Below are 19,230 nucleotides of genomic sequence, written 5' to 3'. Positions count from 1 at the left end.
TTATAAAGCTACTAAAGATTATTATCTGTTTTTCTTTGAAAATCTAAACACAATGGTATCAAACTGCACTGTGAATTAAATACAGCATTCACCTCTTAATCAAAACAGGAATATATGCCTTGACTTTCACTAGAAAGCCTAACAATGTGAACAAAAGAACACTGAAGCAGAGTATGAATAATTCTTCTAACAAGGCAAAATAGTTGCATCTAGTTGCATAAGAGACAATTAGATGCAAGTTCTCTCATGTCAAACTGTCAAAAGGCTGGTCAAAAAGATAGCTTTAAAGGTACTACCTATTGTCCGTAGCATCCCACAAATCCATGTCCTGCTATTTTATTACTTAAGTAGAGGAAAGGCTCAGGCACTGTAATATAATTCTCTTGTTATTTTATTACTTTCTCATGTGAAATTGTGGGATGTAACAAGAGTATGAACAATTATGTAGAGTAGGGTTATTCATCCCCACATGTTATTCCTTCTTAAAACTGGATAAGTCCTTTCCAAAAATCGGTTCCTAAGCATAAAATGCCTTGAGCAGCTTTAATTTCAGGAAAGAGCAATAAATCACATTAATACAAGAAGCAATATTTGATTACTCTGCATTACCCAGTATCCCCTTTACAATTATAATCCTTTACACTCTTATCAATGAATACATCACTCCTAACTCTAACCCCTCAGTCACCCTATCCTTCATCTGAGCTCCTACCATTTGGTAAAAAACTGCTACTATTATTTAATATTAAATTATATAGCACATATGTGATGGTGATAGCCATGTGATAAATTGCATTTATCAAGCATCTTTTAATGCTGCTGCATTAATCATCTCTCTCCTTCACTCTACCTACTAATCCATCTCTGTCCGGGACTACTCCGTCCCATCCAAACCTTTAAGAAGATTTGAACATGCATTGTTAAAAATGGTACCCTTTTCCAAACACAGAGTTTCATCACAGGAAGCACATTGTCATGAAGCTCAGCTCAAATAACTTTAAGTCTATGAAGGGTTTAAGGGTATGTTATCTCATGAACCATGAGACTCCTTGAGGCTAAAATTGAGAGACTTGCATTTTCTGTTTTTACGAGGAACTCCGTTTCCAGCCCAAGGTTATTATCTGTGATCCTGGACATTAAAATTGAAACATTTGATGTTTATAAAATAGGTGCTTCTAAAGGTCTTTAACATTTCTCATCTGCAGTTTTTTCATTCCCTCCTAGGCCTTTAAAGATGGACTTCTCATACTGAATTAAGAAATATTGACCTTACAAAACCATAGGAATGCAAAAGGAGGAACTAAAAAAAAATTTAGAACACTCCAGAACATTTTAAAATAAGATATCTGTGAATTATTTGTTCCATATTCTGCCTGTTTAATGGTACAAGGCACTTAGATGTGTTTTACTAGCATCTACTGGAGACAAGCTGCCACACTCATGTTGATCTGCCTTCGTTGACTTTACACCACTAAATGCTCTCTTTTGCCTTAAATCCTATTCTTAAACATTTATTCAGAACTGAAACTCCTTCAAAAAATGTTAAAGTCTTTTCAGAAAAACTTACTGAAGTTGAAAGCTTTTTATGAATCTGTACCAGAATCACCAAAGTGCTATAGGATAAATTGAGTGGGAAAGTAAAGAGAAAGAACTGGGAAAGAACCAGAAAAAATGTTGAATGCTTTGTTAAAAGATAAAAATAAATATTTCAGTTTACCCAGTTAAAACAATTTTTGTTAGGAAAGTCCTTTCAAATATACTTTTAAAACATAAAGATGTTTAACGCAAAAAATTATGCATTTATGACAAAAATATTATTGATGAACCCCAAACCTTTTTTCTCATTTTTGGAACAAATAGACACCTAGAATATCATTAATCACAGCAGCTGGTGACACTTATGTAATTAGAACTAAGCATATGGACAAGTGTTTTGTTGGATCAAGATTTATATATCCTACGGATCTCTATAGTTAAATTATTTTTTTAGGTATTCATACAGTCATAGCTGAAAGACTGTTCTTAACTCTCATCTGTAACAGAGTCAAGCCATAACAGACTACTGTGCTCTTGTTGTAGCTGTTAGTTTTGTCCCAAACCCATTGCTGGTAGACACCAGGACGGCTGCTCTCAACACTTCTCACTGACTTGATGTTGCTTGCTGTTCTGCTTCATCTCCCTGATTTCTCTTTCTCCTCTCTTTTGCTTTTTCCCTCTGGCTTTTTCCCTGTGGCTCCCTAATAAATTGCTCATAATTTGGGGAGGTTGATGAGCTACTAAAGTGCTTTTCCCTCAACTTCTTACTCTCCTGCTCTCTTGCCATTGTAAACCGCAGACAGAAAGTTACTAACCTCTTTGCATGTAGATACAGAGGGAAGAAGAGACTAAGGGGTCTGAAGCTGTGTGATTCGTACTGCCTTGTACTCAGAGGAACAACAGTACTGCAGCCCTGGACGTATCCTCCCTCTTTACCTTCCTGCCACCTTCCCTTGTTGTCAAGGAAAACAGTATCCTATCCTTCGGAGGAACTTCTTCCTAAGTATAGGAGTGGAGTTTCACTACACTCAGGTCAATTTTCCTCATTTTGCCTGTAAATATGAAGAAGGAATCCAAGCGAGATCATATTTGCCTAAAATGGAGCAGGAGGTTAGAAGCCATTTACTGCCATTTCCTTCATTCCTGTAGCTTCACCAGTTCCACTCCTTGATGTTCCAATTTTTCTTTTCACTGAGCCAAAAGCCACTTAAATTTTTTCCAGATTTCCTTCCTAATCCCTCTTCACTTCTGTATCTCACCATAGATCTTCCCCTTGTTCCATCAAACAGAAACACAAACCTCTGCATTGGAAAAACTCCATGGCATGTCAGCCAGCCACAGAAAACAAGTCTTCAGGTCAAGGAAACATTGGCCTTAGGGGATTCACATGTCTCAGGAAGATATTCAGGCTTCTTCATCTCCTCATTGCTGAAACACTTCTCCATTAAAAGCTTCTCATACATGTCCATTTCCACACCCCTTACATCAGCTGCAGGTGATAATTCAGCTTATATAAACCAGCTTTGTATAATTTCTCATAATAGCAAATCTGACTGTCCAGATATAGTCTCCATTAGGATCACAGTTATTTCTCCACTTCTGTTTCAAGAAACCTAGCTAATACTTATTTATAAATGCTCAACAACTGGTCCTGATGGTCTTATGCCTGTTCAGTCAGGCTGCATCCTACCATCAGGTGCAGTTAACATACTAGGTTATCTCAGCAAAATTCCAACATTAGGAAAGCACTGGAAAGGGATTTTGGCAGCAGAGTTGAGGCCAAGGTGCTACAGGAAGCCATGGGAAAGGGGTTCATTTGAACCCCACAGCTTTCCTAACTTTTAAACACATGCTAGACCCATCCGAAACTCAATACGGAGTGATTCAGATAATACTGCCGTTTAATTACTCTCCAGCAACTCAAAGTGCTGACTTCCTCCTCATCAGGGGCTCCCAACTAAAAGAGAGATACTTAATGCCTTCTTTGCCTCAGTCTTTAATAGTAAGGTAAGATGTTCTCTGGATACTCGGCCTCCTGAGCCAGAAGACAGGGGGGACAACAGAACAAATCTCCAATAATCCAAGAGGAAATGGTTAGAGATCTGTTCAACCAATTAGATATTTGCAAGTCTATGGGACAGATAAGATCCTCCCAAGGCTATTAAGGGAGCCAGCAGAAGCGCTCACCAAACCCCATTCCATCACCTACTGGTGATGTTCTACTTGAGAAACTGGCTGCTATCAGTCTAGACAGACATAACTTCTGCTGTGTAAAAAAAATGGCTGGATGGCCAAAGAGTTGAGGTAGGTGGAGTTAAATCCAGTTGGAGGCTGATCACAAGTGGTGTTTCCCAGGGCTCACCATCTCTATTGATGATCTGTACGAGGGGATTCGCTGTGCCCTTGGCAAGTTCACAGACGACATTAAGCTGTGAGGAAGTGTCGATCTGCTGGAGGGTAGAGAGGCTCTGCAGAGGGACCTGAACAGGCTGGACTGATGGGTGAGACTAATGGCATGAGATTTAACAAGGCCAAATGCCGGGTCCTGCACTTGGGGCACAATAACCTCATGTGGCGCTACAGACTAGGGGAAGAGTGGCTGGAAAGCTGCCTGGAGGAGAAGGACCTGGGGATGCTGATTTACAGCCAACTGAACATGAGCCAGCAGTGTGCCCAGGTGGCCAAGAAGGCCAATGGCATCTTGGCCTGTACCAGAAACAGTGTGGCCGGCAGGACCAGGGAAGTGATTGTACCCCTGTACTTGGCACAGGTGAGGCCACACCTGGAATACTGCGTTTGGTTTTTCAGCTCCTCACTACAAGAAAGACATTGAGGTGCTGGGGTGCAGCCAGAGAAGGGCTGGTGAAGGGGCTGGAGAACAAGCGTTATGAGGAGAGACTGAGGGAATGGGGGCGGTTTAACCAGGCCAAGGGGAGATCTTATCACTGTCTACAACTACCTGAAAGGAGGTTGTAGAGAAGTAGATGTTGGTCTCTTCTCTAAAGTGACAGGTGACAGGATGAGAGAGAATGGCCTCAAATTGCACCAGAGGAGGTTCAGATTAGATATCAGGAAAAATTTCTTCACTGAAAGAGTTATCAGGCACTGGCAGAAGCTGCCCATGGAGGTAGTTGAGTACCTCCATCATCCATGGAGGTACTCAAAAAAAAAGTAAATGAAGTGCTTAAGAGTACAGTTTAGTAGTGGACTGGTACAGTTGGACTTGATGACCTCAAAGACCTTTGCCAACCAAGTGATTACATGATTCTATGGTTAAAAAAAACAAACACCCAAACCTCAAAATATCGATCAGTCAAAGACATCCATTTCTCTAGAGCACAATGGAATTGCCTGTTGTCCTGACACGTTATGGCTACTCACAGCCTTAATCTTGTGAGATCACTTCAAAAACAATTAACAGATTTACCTAACTACAAAAAAACCCCTTCAAATCTTTGCCAACCTTATCTTTAATTGGGAGCGTATATCTGACCAAAACTAAAGCTAATCAATAGAAATAGATTTTGAAATTGCCTAAATATCAAAATGATTGAACTAGAAAAATTAGTAATGACATTGTGCATTATTTTGAGGCTAAAAACCTTAGTCAAATCTTTATATTCTTTTTATTATTGCTATACATTTCAACTGAAGCAGTGGCTAAGCCCCCACTCACATTACCAGACTATTTTCAAGGTAAAAGTATCTCTGTCCCAGAAATATTCCAGAGTAAGGCAGGAGACAGTAACTAGACAAAGGCAGAGAAATGGGGGAAGCATATGGAAACAGTCAGCATGACAAGTGGCAGTCTCAGTTTTGGCTCCACTCTCACCATTTGCAAACCCTGGAGAATTATCAATACTTTCTTCTTTTCATCTACCAGCCTATCTTTGTAGTAATAACAGGCGGTATTATTAATAGGTTAGCATCCTCTGCTTGCCCGAATTTATCATCCAGGGATGAGAAAGAGACAATGCCAGCATGAACCTCATGTCATTGTCTTTCTAAAATTTCTGTTGAGAATTCACAGGAGAAAAACCAAGAGCAGAGATAAAAACAAATCAGGATCAGTTTTCATGTGTAATAAAAGACTGAATCCTGCAATTACAAGAAGTGTGATCTTTAATGAAAGAACACTCCAGTTAAATATATTTTAAATGGTCACTAATACAAAGTGTAAACTAGCACACAAATGAAAGCAGTTTCATTGTATTTAAATAAATAGCTCTTACTTCATCCTTTGAGTCAACTGGATTTCAGGTTACCTTAGGGAGCCTGGAATTAGGAACCACCAATGTTTTAGAGCTGTAGCCTTATCTGGTTACACTAGAACAAATCAAATGCACGTCGATGAAAATGTACGTAAATAAATCCTTATGAGGATGCAAGAACAATACAGGATTTTTCAAGCGATACAACCTCAACATCTATTGATATGAGATATACTTTTTCTATATAAAATATATCACAGGAAAATAAATCATTAGGAAAATAAAGACTTATCCTATCTAACAATCACAACAAAACCTGCTTAATAAGATTTCACAACATGAAGAAAAGTTGCTATATTCCAGTTCAGTCAAAACACTCCAGCCAATCATGAAAAGATCTTAATGAGGGTGAAGAATGAGTCCTGTTATCCTTCTACATCTCTGAAAGCTGACATTCATTTCTCCTCCATTTTAGGGGGCAGAAAGAATACTTAGAGGTGCCTAAGTCTATTTAACATTGATTTGAAAATTATATTATCTTTAAAAAATGAAAATTCTAGGAATCTGCAAAATAGAAAATAGGCAAATACTCTTATGATTACATTATTGTTAGCAGCACTGTTAATTGTGGTTTTATTACAAGTTTCCTCCAGTTTCCAAAGTGAGAGGACTCTAATTTCCCCTTCAGGCAACTATTGAGGAAAAATAATTAAATGTAAATAAATTAGTAATGTAAAAGGATTTTATCTTGCATTTAAGTAAGGACATTGTTAATTTTTCTCTTTCTTTTTTTTTTCCTAGTTAAGGTTTCATATCTCCTGTAAGAGTAGCCCCAATTAAGTTTTGCCTAACCTTAGCATAAGTAACACCACTGACTACAGTACAGACTGAAGTGGGTGGTGCTATTTATGTGTTTTAAATGAAAAACATTATTTTTTCAATGAGGCTGACTGTGTTGTGACTATTTACACCAGCAGCCTTACTTTTGGTCATTAGTCTCTGCCTTCTTTAACAGTGGAGGAAGCTGCATATTCCCTATCTTAGCTACACGCAATTCCTTTCGTTCTCTCCACATCTAGAAAAAAATGTGAGACCCTTTAACATGAGCTATCAAAGCCACCACTTCAATATCTAGTTTAATATTTTGGATGTCTGAAGCAAAAGAAGTGTGAGGAGGTAGCCGTCAGCTGTTTGCAGGCACAGCTTCCTACACCATGCCTTTCTCCTGTCGTTTCTCTGTGTATGTGTTCCCTTACCAGGACAGTAGGTTAGTCAGTCAAATTCAAAAGGAGAAAACCAGGGACGAAGAGTTGCTGTGCTCCTGTTCACTCCACGCAGCCTCATAGGACCGATGCAGCATTGCAAGGGAAGCAATGACAATAGCCTCTCAGGAACACACCCAAGGACTGTCACAGTGCTGTCTCTGCCCTTTGTGGCACAGTTTAGTTTTATCCTTTAGTTTTAAGGGATACATTGACCTTTGGAGGACAGCAGGTGAATCTCTGTGACTTTTAAAGGGATTTGAATATCTGAATTATCCACACTTGAAAAACATCCTTTGTTTCAAGCACAGAGGTGCTTTTGGTTATGTTTCTGAGACACCCACATGAGAGTAGTTTATTGCATGATGTGGATAAATGACATTTTCAGAGTGGTTCCAGGCGAGAAACATATTCCTTGTGTTCAGCCCTGCACTGTGCACACTGCATCTTGCCTTAACCCTTCTGCATCTTTACCACCACATAAAAATACAACATATCAGCTGTGCAGCTGTAGCCAGACATCCTAAGTGACAGCCCAGCAGGAAGAACAGCCTTTATTTGTCACCTAAAGTTAATGGCGTAAATTCAGAGACCACCTCCTTCCTGCCTTTCTCCTACAAAGAGGACTCAAGGCCCTGATTAATATGCAGCCCTATTAACTCTAGTGGCTCTAAGGAGGTGATGACTGAAGGGGAAAATTAATGACCTCATGTCCAGGAGTTGCCCCTTATTTGAGAGGTGAAATAAAAACCGCAGTCTGAAAGGAACTAGAATTATTAAATATTTCATTGTAAACTGGTGCAGTAAACACTTGCCAGAAGTGGCAGCTTTGATAAAATTCAATTTTCACTCCTCTTGTTTAATTCATCTTTATTTGGTACTGTCTCATCCAAGTTGTTTCTTCTTTTACCCCCGTCGCTCAAACCTCAAGCAGAGAAAATATGCTTTTTCTCATCCTTGCTCTAGAGGACTGGGTTTTTTTGATAATGTCACATCAACCAGGAAACAAAAGAGACTCTAGCTGAATAATATCTATCACTTAATAATATCTATCTGAAAAGCACTCCAAAACAAAACCCTCCAAAGAAAAAAGAAGCAAAAGAACAACCCTCCAAATATGCTTCTCACCTTCTAATGTACATGCTGCAGGCCATATAATCACAACAACCACACCCAATTATCTTGTTAGGAAAGGAGAAGGACCTACAAAAGAGGAGCTCAACTCAAATTACTTTAAAACCCTCTCATTGCCCTGCAACAGAGTAGGTACCTGCTGATGTAAATAGAGAGCTAGAAAAAAACAAAAACTAGCAAGCACATGCTAGTATAACTCCTTTACAGTATTGTTAAAGCAACATATACATTGCCTCTTTGATTTGATGCTTCATGTTTTTCTCTAGCTATCGTGTAAAATGTAGAGGCCATCTGTAGCAATCATAGATTCAACATATTCTTCTTCATAGATTCCCACAGAACATAAACTAATCCAATATTTTTAGTTTGTCCTTGTCTGAAAGGCTCCCAAAAAACAATGATTGAAAGAAATTTGCATGGAATATTGTATTAAGAAGTGGCCTTTCTCTTAATTGCAGTACTGAACCCTCCTGCTTCTTCTACGCTCAACGTTGTGATTGCCTGATTGTCTGAAACACTGATTACCCATTCCTATAGAGTGGGATATCAGAAATAACTTCACAGAAATACAGGGGAGAGTTACAGCCTTTTACTCATTTCTGTCCAGATTCTGCGTTTGCCTGGCAGGAGTGTATATAGGCTACTTGAGAAGTGGGCCTTTGAGAATGGAGAAGTGAGCCTCTGAGAACCTCATGAGGTTCAACAAGGCCAAATGTAAGTTCCTGCACTTGGGTCGGTGCAATCCCCATTTTCAGCACGCGATGAGGGATGACGTGCTTGAGAGCAACCCTGCAGAGAAGGCCTTGAGGGTGATGGTCGATGAGAAGCTTGACATGAGCCAGCAATGTGCGCTCACAGCCCAGAAGGCCAACCATATCCTGAGCTGGGTCAAAAGAAGCATGGCCAGCAGGTCAAGGGAGGTGATTCTGCCCCTCTATTCCTCCCTTGTGAGACCTCATCTGGACTACTGTGTCCAGTTCTGGAATCCTCTACGTAAGAAGGATATGGTGCTGTTGGAATGGGTTCGAAGGAGGGCTACAAAGATGATCAAAGGGCTGGAGCACCTCTGCGATGAGGACAGGCTGAGAGACTTGGGCCTGTTCAGCCTGGAGAAGACTGAGAGGAGATGTTAGGGCGACCTTCCAGTACCTGAAGGGGCTACAGGAAAGCTGGAGAGGGGGTATTCATAAAGATTTGTGGGGATAGGACCAGGGGGAACGGGTATAAACTGGAGAGGGGCAGATTTAGACCAGATGTTAGGAATAATTTCTTCACCATGAGAGTGGTGAGACACTGACAGATGTTGCCCAGGGAGGTTGTGGCTTCCCCATCCCTGGAGGTGTTCAAGGCCAGGTTGGATGGGGCCTTGGGCAGCCTGATCTAGTGGGATGACTCTGCCCATGGCAGGGGGATTGGAACTAGATGACCTTTAAGGTCCCTTCCAACCCTAACTATACTCTGATACTATGATACTACAATACTATGATACTACTCATTCACTCCTTTTGGTAGACAAATACGTTGTCTTTCTACTTCTATGGCAGTACAGTTCAAGGAGCTCTTTCAGGTTCAATAAATACCTGAAGCAGAACATCCCGTGTTTCATTAGGATTTCTCTGCACTATAGTTGATTAACATTAAATAATTAGTACATTTCAAAGTTCGAATAAACATTTCTTTGGTCAACTTATCCTGGAATAAATCACATTAACTTACAATATAGCCTCAATAACCTTTACATACAACTAAGCAATGTCTAGTTAATCAGCAATTTGTTGAACGAATATACACCTGCACTAGCAGTAGCATAAGCTTTTCCATCCTTACCTCAGCCCCACACCGTGTCAGTATTTAGCTGTGTGGGATGTTGCCAAATAATTTCCATTTCCATATTACAGCTGTGTTAGGAATAAGCTTTATATTGGCTGTTAATTCACTTTCCAGTTTTGTTTGGCAAGAACGCAAAACAGTGTTATTGGGATGGATAACCATGAATTATCCTTGGTTTAGGACAGCCTACTTTTCCTTTTCTTGAAATCTCAATTTATTTAGTTTCATCCTAAAATAATGAAATTAAGGGAAAAGTATGGGTAATAATTCAGAGACATTCAATGGTGATAAGCTTTAAAAATATAAAATACAAAACATTTAATAAAATAATTGGTTTGAGTCAAATAAGTATTTTGGGACTATCTTCAAATAAGAATTCCATGGTCACTCTTCATTTACTTGTTTACTTAGGCTCCTGGGCAATAATAAAGCAATTTAAATAAAATTGTATATGTAGCTCTACTGATACTGATTGTCTTAGTGCATTTATAAAAAACTGCAACATAAGTCATTAAATCCTTGGAAATTTTTTTCTAACACTTTTATTAATAAAAGAAAATATAAAAGCTCAACTAACACATAAAGACAGATAGCTAATTTTTCTTATATATTCATGTAATATCCTGTTTTCATAGCAAATGATTAATTTTCTCTCTCTTGTTTCAGCTAACAAGATGTGCTGATGAGCTGAGTTCTTTCCAGAGTTATTCCAAGTTTTACACTGGTGCATAACTCCTTGAACTATAGTCTAAGGAGAATTTGCTTTAACAAGTTTTAATGTTGCATGTAAAAGGAGAGATCTGAAGGAAGGGAAGAGCTACTCTGATTTCTGATACATGTTTTATTATGTAGTCTAAACATTTTAATGCTAACAAACTCAAACTGTCCTCTGGTTACCACGAAAAGGGCTTGTGAAGAATACCATAGACTCTCCAGAGCAGAAATGCCTTTTTGTGGCTGCTGGGGCCTCCATGATCTGAATGATCAGCTGTTTCTGGCTTAGGCACCTTATTCTTAACTGGATAATTTACAGAGAACACAAAAATTATTCAAATACTCTGACAACCAAGACAGAATCAAAATTAGCTCTGCTTTTCAAAGGCATTTCGTCTTCTCACGGTAAGAAATTCCCTCAGCTTTTCCCCTGTTAAAGAAAATTTTATTCAGGTTCAGAAAGAGCTCTCAGTGAAGACCTATTCACTGTTCTTTTACTGTAATGCAGTTAAGCAACCATCTGCTCATCCTCTATTACTCATTTAATTTATACAGCACAGTACATTTACTTATATCTTTTCTGTCTGAACAGTTTTCATTTTAATATCATTATAACCTCATTTTTGCCAGTCATGAGTTCAGCTTCAGCTGGAAAGCACGCACTTTCCTCTAGTGTTGCCTGTTATTTACCTCGTTTCACTTTTCTGTCAATGCTATTTTACTACCACACAAACCAGTATATACTATTAGAATTAAATAGCAACATTTTAACATTTATATCAATATTACCTACATGTTAAGTATATCCTAGAATTCAGCTGGTAGCATATATCACCTGCAGAGCCATGCATTTTCTAAATATTTAGAAGAGAAAATATTACTTGCCTTTAAAAACATTTTTTTACCTGTGTGATTTACTCTCTATATAATTATTGGGGTTTGGGTTGTATTTTTTTAAATATGATGGGGTTTTCTTTCCTTTTAAAACAAATATCTCCATGTTACTCTACTTAGCAGCTGTATTCAGTCATAAAAGGGCCACTTGGTATCAGAAAACTCATACATATGTGCCTAATAATGCCTTTTAAGTAATCTGCCCCTTTGTTAATGGCTTTTTTTTAACCAGCCATACACTAGGAATCGAAATTAGCATCTAAATGAGGATGTTTTAAACACATGCCTAGGGGTTGCAGTTTTCACCTTATTTTTTTTAATAGTTTGCCATGTTAAATTATGTAAAATAGAAATGGTTTTTTAGTTTTTAATGAGCTAATGTAGACCTAGCAACCCTATCTCCCTCCTCCCCCCACTTCTCTGCTTAAGGAGTCCAAAAACTGTTTTGCAGGTATGAAAAATGGCCATGAAAGAGAAAACGGAGTGTCAGCAGGCAGAACAGATCTGTTCCTTCCCAGCAGCAATGGCACTACTGCACGTAGGCACATTTTTTTGAAGTCCTTACTGAAATGGCACCATTCTCTATTAATCGCTTACAATACATAAAAGAAAGCAAATATTTTTATATTTAATTTCAGGAGAAGAGACTTTATTATGGCTTCTTTTAAATTGGCTTTTCATTTAATTATGGGTAAAGATTAAAAAGAACTGACTGTGTCCTGTGTCATGGCCAAATAATGATGGGAAAGGGAAAGGCGAGTGTGCACATTTTCGGAGGGAATAAGTAGCAAAATTGGAAGATTTACAGGGTGATAATCTGGCATTTTCAGGTGAGATAGCTCACAGCAGTAGAGCAGGCTGCCCATGGGAGTGGAGAGAGGGTTGGTGTCTAGGGGATGCATCTCCCTTAAATAGGGAAGCCTGCAGGTATTACCACCTGCCTCTGAGGGCGGGTTGCTTTGGCAGGACAAGGGGTTCAACTGACATGCATGAGCAGGTAACGAGTAGGCTGAAAAGGGTCTAACCTGTTAACTGGACAACCCAGAAATAGGAGAGCTGGAATCCAACGCAAAACAAAACTCTAAAACTAGGAGAAACTGCTGATACACAGGGCCTGTAATTCAATTTTTGTATAACATAATACGTCTGCATTTAACTACCCTCAATTTCCCCCTTGCCTCCCTCAGTTTTCTGAACTTTCAGTAAAACCAAAAGAAATTCCTCAAAACTGAATCAGCAACAAAATATATCTCTGTTGCTGTTTTAATGCTAACTCAGAGGAAGGTTATTTGACATAGCAATCACCCCCTTGACATGCTAGCAATACTTCTAATGCAGCCTAGGATACCATCAATCCTCTTTGCCACAAGGGCACATTGACAGCTGACATTCAACTTGGTGTCCACCAGGACCCCCCCGCCTTTTGTGCAAAGCTGCTTTCCAACTGAGTGCCCCCCAGCGTGTACCAGTGCCTGGGGTTGTTCCTCCCCAGGTGCACACCTCTGCACTTCTTGCTGAACTGCACAAGGCTCCTACCAGACTATTTCTCCAGCCTGTTGAGGTCCCCTTGGATGGCAACATGACCTTCTGGCACATCAGCCAGTTCAACCTTATCAGCAAATATTCTGAAGCTGCACTCTCCTCCATCATCCAGATCATTGATGAAGCTATTAAACAGGACTGAACCCAGCACTGACCCCTGTCAATGGACTACACCCTCAGTCAATGGACTCCAACTAGACTTTGTGCCACTGATCACTACTCTCTGGACCCAACCATTCAGCCAGTTTTCAATCCACCCCACTGTCTGCTCATTCAGCCCATATAACAGCTTCTCTATGAGAATCTTAAGGGAGATGATGCCAAAGGCCTGACTGAAGTCCAGGTAGACAACATCCATTGCTTTCCCTTCATCTACCAAGTCAGTCATTTCACTGTAGAAGGCTATCAGGCTGATCAAGAATGGCTTCCTTTTGTTGAATCAGTGCTGACTGCTAATGATTTCCGTGTCCTTCCTCTGCCTGGAGATGATGTCCAGGATTTGTTCTATCATGTCCCCATGGATTGAGATGAGGTTGACAGGCCTGTAGATCCTGTGGTCCTCTGTCTTGTCGTTCTTGAAGAGAGGAGTGACATTTTCTTTCTTCCAGACCTTGGGCACTTCTCCCAGTCACCATGATCTTTGGAAGACAACCGAGAGTGGCCTTGTAATGACATCAGCCAGTTTCCTCTGGATTCATGAGTTACTTTCCATCAGGGCCCACGGACTCGTATGTGTTCAGTTTGCTTACATATTCCCTGGCCTCATTGCTTTCCACCAACATACATTGACTATTATGAGCTGTAAATAGCACCAGCACTTTATTATAGAAAAAAAGAGATGAAAATGTGGCTCTACTCCGTGTCTTCCCTTACAATCCCTTTTCTCATAAACATTTATTTCCAAAATATTATTCACAACCTTCCATCACACTTCTGGTCACAAGGTTCACTGCAGCAGGTGATTTCTGTTTCTCTACCTCTTCCTGTGGTCCCTTTGGATGATCCCATAGAACTCTTTTTCTTCTTTGCTCTGTGTTCTGGGAACTCTGACCTGATTCCAAATGGTTTCAGACCAAAGGGCAGTGTTCTGGCTCTGGTGCCAGCAGAAAGCCCGCCATCACTGAAAGGGGCAAAACTTGAGACCCATCAAATGGCTAAAGACAAGTTTTCAAACAAAATAAAAATAAACCTGGCAGCCTAAACAGGCTAACCTAGCAGCCTTGTAATAGAAAACAGAGATCTCATCACAGCACTTGATGAAAGAACATAAATGTTTCTATTTAAAAAAAGTGAATAGGAACTAGGAGAGTAGGAAGAGTACAAGGGGACAAAACATCCCTAAGTCCTTCACTCACTAATGCAAAGAGGCCACTAGCTCATAGTCACCTGGTTTTCAGGTGTTCTCTCTAGCATAACTAACATAAAAATACCTACCTCATAAATTAAATAGTAAACAAAATATAACTAAAACAACCCTTCTGAGTTTTGATTCAATTAATCATGTTTCAGGAGACAGTGTATAGATTTATCTTTTACTTTCTGTCATGGATTTTTCTGCCCTTTTTCAAAATGTACTTGTTCTATGAAAGACCTAATGGTGTAAGATGTAGTTATTTAAGATACTATTTTATATACTGTCATAAACACAGGTAGAAGGGTCTGTGTCCTTCATTTAGAAAAGCATATGGAGGAGCTGTCCTGGGATAGAGATGAGGGCCTGTTCATCTCCAAAAAAGAGAAGTGGAAGAAGAGAGTTCTAAGGTTTCTGTCATACAGAGTTCAGTTTTGCAGTAATATTTAGGGAAGGAGGTTGGAGAAAACCTTTGTTTTATCTGTTTAATTTTACTTTTATAACTAACGTCAAGAATGCCTAACTTTTTAGGTGGAGCAATCTTCTTAACATGTTAGAAAAACAAGTAAACCAATATATCAGAAGCTGACAACAAAATAGAATTAAAGCGTTATTAAAATCACCTGTATAAATTAAAAGATTGTGATATGTGGAGAGATTTTAATACACAGGGTGGGCCTTTAGTTGTCATGTCCAGAAGCTCTTGAGAGAGCAGTACAGGCATACAAGGATAACAGGATCTCATTGCCATTTTAAATTAATTTTTACCAAGATTTGAAAGAAGGCAATGAACTTCCAAGTCTTATTCAGGGTATCTGAAGCATGAAGGAGTTTAATATTACACATAATAAGTGTCTGAAACAAAATTGATCTACAGATTACCAGACAGGAATTAGGCACTAGTAACACTAGCTGTGCTAGGAGTTGCTAAACAGTACTAAATAAGAGCAAAGGATGCAAGAGTTACAGTAGTGGTTCAAATAGAAGGTTCATTGGTGTCCAGGAACAAATAAATGGTAAAGGCATTAAGAACAGAACATGAAGTAATGTGTTCCCACTCCAACTTCCAGCAGTCTACAAATTATGCCTTTCGGAGGCAAGAAAAGATTTATTTTCTTCTCCTGATACCTGAACAATTTCCAAGTAGAGAAGAGTTATTAAGAAAATACAGCTGGAGATAATTGAGGTGTTTCTCCTCATGATATTGGAGACTGTCACCACTGATGTCATTCGTTACCACATGAAACGTGGGATGTCCTACCTAGGCTTTGCCTAGCAATAGAAATAGGCAGACGCAGCCACCGGGGATTTAGCGATTTTACAGGAGCTCTCGCCTACATAGTCATTCTACACTGACACACAAATGATATCACTGCAACAGCATGTCAACGCAAGGAGCTATTTGGAAAAAGTGGTAATAGAATATTTCACTTCACAGTAGTTGTGGTTGCCAATCTTCCCACAGAAAAGAAAATATCTTAGCAGTTTCTTCATCAGACACACAATTTGTGAATAAATGATGTGTTTCAAAAAGCATCCATTTAATTGCAACATTTCAAAATATGGAAAATGTGCTAGCTCCCATGGTAAATTCTTCAGTTAGTTGCATATTTTCAGTTTCTATAAACTGACTCTTTTTTTGCAACCTTCACTAGTTCCGTATGTTTCCTTTTTATTTTTATTGACCTTTCCTTTATTTATCATCTTTTGAGTAGAATAAAGCAAATAAGGTATCAAAGGGCTGACCAAGAGGAACTGAATTCTAACTCAGGAATAATCCCAGTTAATTACAGACATAATCACCCTAAGTATATGTCCTTCACTATGGTATTATCAAACAAGGCACAATACTCCCTCAGAACCTACAACTTCTGTTGATAATCCTTTAAATTGATAAATATTTTAAATAATTGCTAATAGCTAAGTATTTGCTAACTTACAAATTTTAAAAATTTTCATTTAGATTCTTGCCATATCTTTATTTTTTATTTCCTTTGGGCTTTCTCTTAATTTTTTCCCTTATTATCTGTCATATTTTAGAAATTGTGTCTTATTCCTTATGCTAAGCCTTGACTTCATCTTATTTCTAATAACTATTTGATGGTTAGTTTTTAATCATTACATTTTCTTTTCTCAAATAACTGTTCTCTAATTTTTCTAATAATAAATCCATTTTTTCTCTGTTCATTCCCTCAGTTATATGTCTTTTGATTATTTTCCTCTATCTTTTTTTCATATCTGATATTTCATTCCATATAATACACACATATGACAAAGCAAATGTAGATTCATGGAAACTGTTTCACTTGTATCCATCCTTATACACCAGCCTCATGTTATCTACACGATATGAAAAGTGTAAAGAAGAAAACTGACATTCTCTGTATTTTCAAAATTGTGTGCTTCACTAGTAATTCAGCTTTAGGGATGCGTGAATTTTACTAGCTGTGCTGTGTGGCAAACTAACAAAGTTTTGTTATTTGCTTAGCAAAGCTAATTGTATTTTCAAGATCTTCTTTCTGGCTGTTGATGATCCTCTGTAGTTTCAGAAAAAAAAAAAAAAAAGATGTCTCTAAGGGTTTTTTTTGCTTAAATAGAAGTATTTCATTGCATTCATATCCTTAATATTGGAAACTGGAAACAAAACACAAGTATTGCAACACCTTATAGACAACATGGCCTAGAAAAAAATTGCGTTGATTCAATTAGAGCTATAAAGAGTGAAAGACGTTGTAGTTCTGAAAAGACACCTTCCTGCGTCTTTTATACAGTTAAAAACTATTTTTAAAACAGTCTTGTGAGATTAACTGTAGAAACAAACTTACAACTTGTTGACAACAAGTCACAGCTTCTTAACTGAGCTGCTGACCGTAGGACTGCATGGGATTTACAAGAAGTAAACATCGTCTATCCAGACCAAAATGGTAGATATAGGAACAAAAAAAGAGAACATTGAGGAAAACACAGATAGACTACTGGCTATAACTGGCCATGTTGTATGCCCTTAGTCCACGCCAGCTGAGAAGTAAAACATGTCAGCATAAACCATTTCCATCAAAGTTTAGATTCCAGGAAAGAAGGTGGACCTTCAGGATACCAGCAGCCTTGTTTATTGTCAGGCCTGAATTTAGCAGTTCATTAAGTATACGCTTAGTTTCAGGCACAAGGGCACAGGTGGACGCAGGGATCACAGTGTTTCTGTGTGTCCAGCTTAAAACTAAGCACATACTGAAATATTTTGTCCAACAAGAGTAGAAATATTTTTTTGATTTAAGGCTGCAGCGTGTGCAAACTTCTTCGTGAAATCAAAGCTTAAACTTGTGGCTTAGCACATGCTTTTCTTAAGTATTCAAAAATATTTATGTAGCCACATAGATATCAATCAATCTATTTGTATGTTTAGGGCTAAGCACATGTGGAAATGGTTTCCTGACTGGCCTTAGCACATAATCCATCCCAAGAGGCACTGAAAGTAAGTCCTGTGGTCTCAATTTCTTAGCTCAGTGCTAAAAGCTCACTGAAGCAGTTTAGAGTTCATGGCTGTACATAAACAAAACCAAACAAAAAGCAAAATGTATTGAGGAGACTTCCAAACACATGGAAATCTGGCTGGTGCCATGATGTTCTTGGTCAGCGCTTGTGTGTTTATTCAAGACAAAATTTTGTATAGCACTTTTCATTAATCCAACTAACACTCTAAGGATGTCCAAACCATAACATATCTGTGAGGCATACCCAACTCACAAATATGCTGGCTGAGGCTAGAATGCAATACCTGATTGTCCATAAAGGTGAACATGAAGTCAGTAGCTATGCACAGTTCTTCTGACACAACCTGCCAAGCTGGCTAGTCTTCCTTCTTTCTGACATCCAATACACAACCACAGCAGAAGCAGCAGCATGGGTCCAAGTAAGAACAATTTTCTGTTGGTCTGAAAGCTGGTGGTGGACTACAAGCACTAATAGCCCACTGGAACTCTACATGCCCTTATTCAACTCCTGACCTAGTTAATAGTGTCAGATACTGCACTGATACTACTTAGCACTGAGATTTATGGCAAGGTGAGCAATTCAGGAAGTACATGCCTAAGCTTATTACTTCAAAAAGAAAGGAGATAAAAACCAGCTAAGGTGACCATAAAATCAGTAAAACATACATATTCTGGGCTTCATTTGTACGTGCTCATATTATTTCAAAACAGTATCTTAAATTCTGTAATTCTACTCTTGTGCAATGTAAGCTTTCTCAGTCAGTCTTCTAACACATTAGTGATACTTTAGTAGGAAGGAGGTGTCATCCTTATTTTACAGGTAGAGAAGCACAATGGCAGAAATTTGATTTGCCTGAGGCTGCATCCCTATCCTGCTCCTTAACAAAGCATGAACCATTGGTTTATAGGTCTTCTGTTTAGCCATTAGACTTCTGCTTTTCAAAGACTTTCGTTCAACATTAATTAGAGACAGAACATGTGACCTTCTATATTCTTTCACTTTTTTTTGCACTAACACCTCGTTTCCAGCCTTTCCTGCTCACCCCCACTGTGACTTATTGTTTGGGGAATAATTTATATTGATTAATACAAGTTTTCTCCATGCAATATACAGTGCAAGAAAATCAACCTTACATTGAGACTTCACAATATATTGTTAATAACCCTACTGGCTGGAAGTTAGCCAACTAGCTAATCGTTACTGCATGAGCATAGGCACCTCACAGCATGCCATATCATTGAGGTAATAAACAATAGATTTGTTA

Source organism: Cuculus canorus, chromosome 2, assembly GCF_017976375.1.
Source record: "Cuculus canorus isolate bCucCan1 chromosome 2, bCucCan1.pri, whole genome shotgun sequence".
NCBI classification, from domain to species: domain Eukaryota; kingdom Metazoa; phylum Chordata; class Aves; order Cuculiformes; family Cuculidae; genus Cuculus; species Cuculus canorus.
The sequence above is the reverse complement of the archived record's forward strand: the minus strand, read 5'-3'. Positions refer to the sequence as shown.